Raw genomic sequence first — 8,412 nt, 5'->3', positions numbered from 1 at the left:
CACCGCTGCGCGCCGCCATCTTCCGGCTCCTCTGGCTATGACTGTTCAGTCAGAGGGCGGCGCCGGCGCGCATTAAGCGCGTCATCGCGCCCTCTGAACTGTGAACGTCACAGCAGAGGACCCGGGAGACGGAGCCGCACACAGCGCTGGAACGGGGGACAGGTGAATATACTTACCCTCCTGGCGGTCCCTGACTCTCCGGTGGAGATCGCGGTGTGCGTTCAGTGTTTACGCATACCGCGATCTCCTGGGAGCGTCACTCTGTGAGGCCCAGACTGCGCCAGCGCTTGCGCTTGCGCAGTCGATAAAGGCTTCGGACAGAGTGACGCTCCCAGCGTTATATTATAGATAAAATTTGACCAGCGATTTCTCATTTTTACAACACCATTTTTTTTAGGGACCACATTATATTTGAAGTCACTTTGAGGGGTCTATATGATAGAAAATACCCAAGTGTGACACCATTCTAAAAACTGCACCCCTCAAGGTGCTCAAAACCATATTCAAGAAGTTTATTAACCCTTCACGTGCTTCACAGGAATTTTTGGATTGTTTAAAAAAAAATGAACATTTAACTTTTTTAACCAAAAATTTACTTCAGATCCAATTTGTTTTATTTTACCAAAGGCAACAGGAGAAATTGAACCCCAAAAGTTGTTGTACAATTTGTCTTGAGTACGCCGATACCCCATATGTGGGGGTAAACCACTGTTTGGGTGCATGCATGGCAAAGCTTGGAAGGGAAAGAGCGAAGTTTGACTTTTCAGTGCAAAATTAGCTGGAATTGAGATTGGACGCCATGTTGCGTTTGGAGAGCCCCTGATGTGCCTAAACAGTGGAAATCCCCCACAAATGACACCATTTTGGAACATAGACCCCCTAAGGAACTTATATCTCAACAGGCGGTACACAGACCACAAAAAAAGAGTATAATCCTTAGATCAATTTTTATTAAAGTAGCAAATTAACAAATAGATCAAACAAATCAATAAACAGTAAAATAGACACTACTGGAAACCACAGTGAACAGGGAACTCTGGAACCAGCCTGCCGAATGCCCAAATAGATAGTAATGCTAAATACCTCAGACTCAATAAGTGTGCAAATACACATACACGTCTGTGCAAATACCTAAAAAAAATATATATATGTATATATGTGGTTTCCAGTAGTGTCTATTTTACTGTTTATTGATTTGTTTGATCTATTTGTTAATTTGCTACTTTAATAAAAATTGATTGAAAGGATTATACTCTTGTTTTGTGGTCTGTGTACCGCCTGTTGAGATATATATTCATTTGAGTTGTTGTCCTATATTATTTTTTGGGACATATGGTTTGGTGTTATTACCCCTAAGGAACTTATCTAGATGTGTGGTGAGCACTTTGAACCCCCAAGTAATTCACAGAAGTTTATAGTCTAGAGCCGTAAAAATAAAAAATCATATTTTGTTCACAAAAATGATCTTTTCGCCCCAATTTTTTATTATTCCAAATGTAACAGGAGAAATTGGACCCCAAAAGTTGTTGTGCAATTTGTCCGCAGTACGCTGATACCCCATATGTGGGGGGGGGGGGAACCATCATTTGGGCACATGGCACAGCTCAGAAGGGAAGGATCGCCATTTTGGAATGCAGACTTTGATGGAATGGTCTGCGGATGTCACGTTGTGTCTGCAGAGCCCCTGATATACCTAAACAGTAGAAACCCCCAACAAGTGACCCAATATTGGAAAGTAGACCCCCCAAGGAACTTATCTAGATGTGCTGTGAGAACTTTGAACCCCCAAATGTTTCACTAAATTTATAACGCAGAGCCGTGAAAATAAAAAATCAGTTCTTCCCACAAAAATTATTTTTAAGCTCCAAAATTTTTATTTTCCCAAGGGTAAAAAAAGAAATTAAACTGCAAAAGTTGTTGCCCAATTTTTGCTGAGTATGCTGATACCCCATATGTGGGAGTAAACCACTGTTTGGTTGCACAGCAGAGCTCAGAAGGGAAGGAGCACCGTTTTACTTTTTCAACGCAGAATTGGCTGGAATTGAGGTTGGACACCATGTCACGTTTGGAGAGCCGCTGATGTGCCTCCACTCTGTTTCTAGCATTGACCCTCGGCTCCAACACCACCATTTGCTGCTCAGAAGTGTCTTTGGCACGGGTACTCCCTCCTGCCCAGCCTGGTTCCAGCACACCAGCTGTTTCCGGGTAGTGTCAAGTTCACTTTGCCTCCAATACGTTGTCCTGTCGTGTTGGGGTCGGGTTAGTCGACTCTATGGTGCCTGCAGTTTAGGTGCTTCCTATGTGGGCTGCGGGATCTGGCAATCAAGGCTGGTTCCGTAGTGCCAATAGGACAAGCTCCCCCTATAGGACTGTGGGTTTTCGGTAACTCCGGCCGGCTCGCGGCCTTGCAATTTTTTTTTCATGGGGACCTTCTGCTGACTATCTGAGTTCCAGCACCAGTAGCTGGTTCTTTAGAAGTCAATCTTGAATAGGTCCCCCTGGGTTCCAGTACCGTCAGCTGGTTCCAGGCAGATCCTTTGGCTTAGGTGCCTCCTTCTCGGTATCCGAGTTCCACCAACGTCTGGTGGTCCTTGGTAGTGCTTTCTGGCACGGGTACCTCCTGCTTAGTAACCGGGTTTCAGTACCGTCAACTGGTCCTCGGTAGTTCCATTGGCTCTTGTACCTTCTGCTACCCATCCGGGTTCCAGCACCGCCAGCTGGTTCTCGGCAATGTCTTTGGCATGGGTACTCCCTCCTGCCCAGCCTGGTTCCAGCACGCCAGCTCTTTCCGGGTAGTGTCAAGGTCACTTGCCTCCAATACGTTGTCCTGTCGGGTTGCTGTCGGGTTAGCCAACTCTATGGTGCCTGTAGTTTAGATGCTTCCTATGTGGGCTGCGGGATCTGGCAATCAAGGCTGGTTCCGTAGTGTCAATAGGACAAGCTCCCCCTGTAGGACTGTGGTTTTTGGTAACTGCGGCCGGCTCGCGGCCTTGCTACTTTTTTTTTCATGTGGACCTTCTGCTGCCTATCAGAGTTCCAGCATCATTAGCTGGTTCTTTGGAAGTCAATCTTGAATAGGTCCCCCTGGGTTCCAGTACCATCAGCTGGTTCCAGACAGAGCCTTTGGCTTAGGTGCCTCCTTTTCGGTATCCGAGTTCCACCAATGTCTGGTGGTCCTTGGTAGTGCTTTCTGTCACGGGTACCTCCTGCTTAGTAACCGGGTTCCAGTACCATCAGCTGGTCCTCGGTAGTTCCATTGGCTCTTGTACCTTCGGCTACCCATCCGGGTTCCAGTACCGTCAGCTGGTTCTGGGCAGTTCCTCAGCCTTCTTATACGTTCTGCTACATTTCCAAGTTCAAGCTTTTTGAAATGGTTTTTGGTATTCACTTTGGATCTCCCTGACGAAGACCCTAAAGACGACGAACCTGAAGACCACCCCGAAGAAGACGACGACCCCGGAGACGACGACCCTGGAGACAACGACACTGAAGACCACCCCGAAGAAGACGACGACCCCGGAGACAACGACCCTGAAGACCACCCCGAAGAAGACCAAATAGATGACCCTGAAGAAGATGACCAAACGGACAAAGAACAAGAAGGCAACCACCAAGATACAAAAGAACAAGAGACAGAAGACCAAGAAGCAGAAGAACCAGAAGCTGCAGAACAAAAAGCAGAAGTACATTAAGCATAAGACAAAAAATCAGAGCAAAAGATATTATCTAAATTATAAACAGAAGAAGACTGAGCAGTGTATGGGGGTGAGTCCGTTCCTCCTCATGGTGCCCATGGAAAAAACCTGCTGCTGCAGGCAAAACTGAACGCAGACAAATCCTGTTGTAAATCTTTTGTGACAGGCAGAACAGAAGGTGTAATCTTCAAACTTTTATGGATAACAACTGCAGGAATGCGTGTCACAAATAAGAATATGATGAAGAAGAAGAATATGAAGAAGATGAAGAAGTAGAATATGAAGAAGAATAATAGTTGAATAAGAAGAATATGAAGAATGTAAAAAAAGAATAGGAAGAAGGTGAAGAAGAAGAAGATGAATAAGGTAAAGAAGAAGTTGATGAAAAAGATGCTGCTGCTGAGGATGATGAAGAAGAAAGTGTGGAAGAAGTAAAAAAGAAGGTGAAGAGCATGGAATTAGTGAAACATAAATATCTGACAAAATATAAAAAAATCTTAACATAGTCAATATCTTTGTAACTTCGAACGTCTTAAAAAAAAATTAATTCCTGCTATTCCATTTGATTGGGCTAAACCTCTATGCCTTTAATGTCTCCGCCACCTCCCCCGATACATCCTACATTATTCTTAGTTGTTTTCCTTCATGTAGAATTAACCTACAAGGAAATAAAGGGTTTATTTTAATTCCGATATTTGTGTCCCATTGACTTGCATTGGTTTCCGGTATCGGAATCGGCGATACCCGATATTTTTGGGGTATCGGTCCGATCCAATCCAATCCGATATTTCCCGATATTGGAAGGTATCGCTCAACACTAGTTAACACTAAATACTTGCGCACAGTTCTGTAGACATTAGAAAAGAACAGTATATGTGAAGGCTTCTAGTGCTGGGAGCTTTTACAAATCATGATTTTAGAACATAAAACAAATGATATACAAAGAAGCAAAGATGAAATGGGTAATATAATCAGTAATATTTTATTTCTGGACATATAATTCACATTTATAGCAAAAATAGACTTTGCTTATATTGTAGAGTTCCTATATAATAACACTGTGTAAATATAAAAAAATATAGTAGCAGCAAAGTGAATGACATTTTACCATCTCCTATATACGTGCTGCAAACATTTTTCTCTCAAATTTTTATTTGGAGCAGAGATGATTAAATCCCCGGCATGTTAATATATGTTGCGAACTAGTTACCGATTCTCCTTATTAAAATCAATAGGGAAATCAATCTCAGCATCGAATGTTGCAGCTTTTCCTGCTAATTACCTTCCAATCAGATATGATTAGAATAGAAGAAAAACATTATACTCAAAGTTTAAAATGGAAAAAAAAAGCTCTACTAAACTTATCTTCTCATGCACTCCTGTGGCCGCACTGGTCTGTACATTCTGGCCTCCAGCAATAAATATATAGTGAAGATATCCATCCATATGCCATCTGTGTCTATATTTTATGTCCATTTTATGCATCCGTATAACATCTATTTTTACTTATCAACATTTGAAAACATTTACAAGACCAAATACAGTTTCCTATGTTGAGAATTGAAAAGTATCCATAAAAATCAGATGTTTTAGTGATGGTCCATATTAGTTCCGATTTTTATTTTTCACGCACTCGTAGACCTACGTAGTCAAGTGTCATCGGAAAGACAGACTAATGCATGCATTTGAAAAAAACTGTCATCTGAACAGGCATATTGAATAACCTTGGTCCACGTGCTCTATGATGTTAACTTGGACAGCACACATTTTAGTAAAATATGCTCATCTGAACGATCAGACAGTACACCGATCATTGGTGTTCAACCGTTAAAATAATTGGCAGAATGTGCCCGTATTAAAAAAACCCATAATTCTCATGATTAAGGTTTTTTACTAAGTGAAATGTTTTTTTTAGTATGTGCACATTCTGCCAATTTTTTTTATCCTATATGATTAAAGGCTAAGTTGAAACTACCTTTCTTTGGTGCTGGAGAACATCCTCTTTTGGACTTTTGAGAATATTATATGTCCGTCTGCTATCCATGTTTAAAATCGGATAGCACATGGATAGTAAAGTTATTCACTAGTACTGTTCAGATGGTAGTCTTATGGAGTATCCATGTGATAAGAAAAATGCAGTATTCACTAGGTTCTTCTGGATTTTGGATGAGAATGGCCTAAACGGGGTCCCATGTGGATCATCCACATTGCATTCATTTTTTACTGGTACATTGCAATTATTACCATAGGAAACTGTATTTGGTCTTGTAAATTTTATTTACAGCTGAGTGGATGACATCCAGATGTTAAAAACAGAATACAGATGATAATCATCCGTGTTTTCTGGATGAAAATTGAAAGATTTTTTTCATCCACTCATCTGAACCCAGCCTAAAACAGATTGGAAGGTAATGATGAAACAATGCAACCCATAGGAACTAGGTACACTGCTTATTTATGGGCAGCACGGTGACGCAGTGGATAGCATTGCAGCGCTGGGGTCCTAGGTTCTAATCCCACCCAGGACAACATCTGCAAAGAGTTTGTATGTTCTCCCCGTGTTAGCGTGGGTTTCCTCCGGGTACTCCGGTTTCCTCCCACATTTCAAAGACATACTGATAGGGATTCTAGATTGTGAGCCCCAACAGGGACAGCGACGATAATGTGTGCAACCTGTAAAGCGCTGCGGAATATGTTAGCGCTATATAAAAATAAAGATTATTATTAAATATGAACACATTTAGTTTTAGATCCTATTGTAAGTGGTTGTACCCTACTGAACATCCCCAGCTTAATCAATTAAAATAAAACAATTTATACTCGCCTCCTTCAGCGGTGCCATTCCATCAATGTAGGCGCCACTGTTCCCGGAGAGTGAGGTGACATGTTGTGTCACATGCTGACGGCAGCCAATGAGCCGGCGCTCATCACCTCTAGCTTATCAATATTCCATCAGAGCTGATGTTCACCCTAATGAAATAGTAATGGCTTTAGCTGACGAGCGGCCGCTCATTGGCTGCAGGATGAGAGTATCCACTGTTTGATTTTAATTAGAGTCCTGAATTGATTACGCTGGGGTTGTCCAGCAGTGGAATACCCTGATAATGTCTTCCCATGTAGGCTTGACACACAGGTAACAGACAAAATTAGATGTCTGTACACATTTTCCTACTTTTCCCCGGATCTATAACAAAGCTGCATATCAGCACAGTGATTTCTGCTGTCACTTATACTATTAGCTACACTCTTCAAATGGCGGTAGCCTACAAAGGAAATCTATTGATTTCTGGACAACATAAAATTCATGCAATCTCCAAAATACAACACAACGCAAGAGGAAAATGATACAGATATTTTACCATGCTACATAAACAATGTTCATGCATGTGTTTGTACAGTAGAGTTGGGGTATGTTTAAGCTCAAGTTCATTTTCTATCACAGATTTCACTGTGAATCTGCTGCAGATGCTCAACAACTATACATTTTTGTTGCTAATGTTAGTGCAAATTTGCAGCAAATTTTACACATTATATTACAAAGGGTGAAATAAGTAGAAACCATCTGCTGAAATTCTGAGAACTAATATGTATGTAAATGCGGCTGAGGATATGAAAATCTCATTCACATGTGCTGTACTCCATTCTGCGGCAATGGTGGGTGCAGAACCCACAGCAAGTATTGGAACTGATTCTGCAGTGTCTTTACATATCCTTTGGCTTTTACAGATGTTAATGTTCACTTTCAAGGTTTTGTAACTTCAGACATTTTCTATTTTTCTTTTAGTAATGATTTACATGTATGCTTCAGTTTGTGTGACATATACTTTCACCATCAAACCTAGATTTTGAAGGGAACATTGTAAGATTTTAAAATTTGCGGTATGTTTTATACTACGGTATGACTGCATTGAAGAGCCTGTCTCAGCAATACAACCAATTTTTTTTAAGTAAGCCACCAATCCTGCAATCTAGGGAAGAAGCTTTCAGACACACATTTTAATTTGTAGAATTACATGGAGCTTATTGAGACATATGCACAGCCATGAAATACATTGGCCGGCTGAGTCTACCAGAGTAGGAGTTGCATCTTCAGTGTGAATGGAGCCTTATTGATCTATTCACACAAGAGATCTTCAGAGAACATTTTTGCGACTAGTAGAAGTCCCTGTGGTTGGACTCCCGCAGCAATCATAAGTGCCACATGACGAAGCCAACGTGAAACGCACGTTGGGGCTGCACGGTGGGGAGCCATATGATACCACAACATGGGTAAGATATCCAGGGTATGGGAGGTTTTGACACTGACATTATGACATTGACAGGGAATTGTTCCCTGTGCCTGTCGGTAACCTTGCACTAGTCATATCTACTATCCTTCATCCTGTTTATCTTTCCTGCTCTACAACAAAGCACTTTATTTCATAATGTATGTTGTAATCTCTGGTATACCCACTGATCATTTCCACCAGTCTTTCTCGCTGAAATTCTAATGGTTATCAGTACTTTTACTTGCACTATTACTGACTATGTGTGTACAATGTATTTATTTTTGTAATACATTTATATCTTTTTAATTTAATTGGACTTGAACTCCATTTCTTCTATTGGGTAATAGGGATTTTATGCTGGAGTGTCCATTTTTCTAGTTTTCTGTTTCTTGCTCTCCTACTTGGTATTGGGCATGCATGACAGACTAATGTACGGTATATGGTTTCCA

The sequence above is a fragment of the Ranitomeya imitator genome, chromosome 3 (assembly GCF_032444005.1).
Source record: "Ranitomeya imitator isolate aRanImi1 chromosome 3, aRanImi1.pri, whole genome shotgun sequence".
Lineage (NCBI taxonomy): Eukaryota > Metazoa > Chordata > Amphibia > Anura > Dendrobatidae > Ranitomeya > Ranitomeya imitator.
This window is presented reverse-complemented; position numbering follows the sequence as displayed.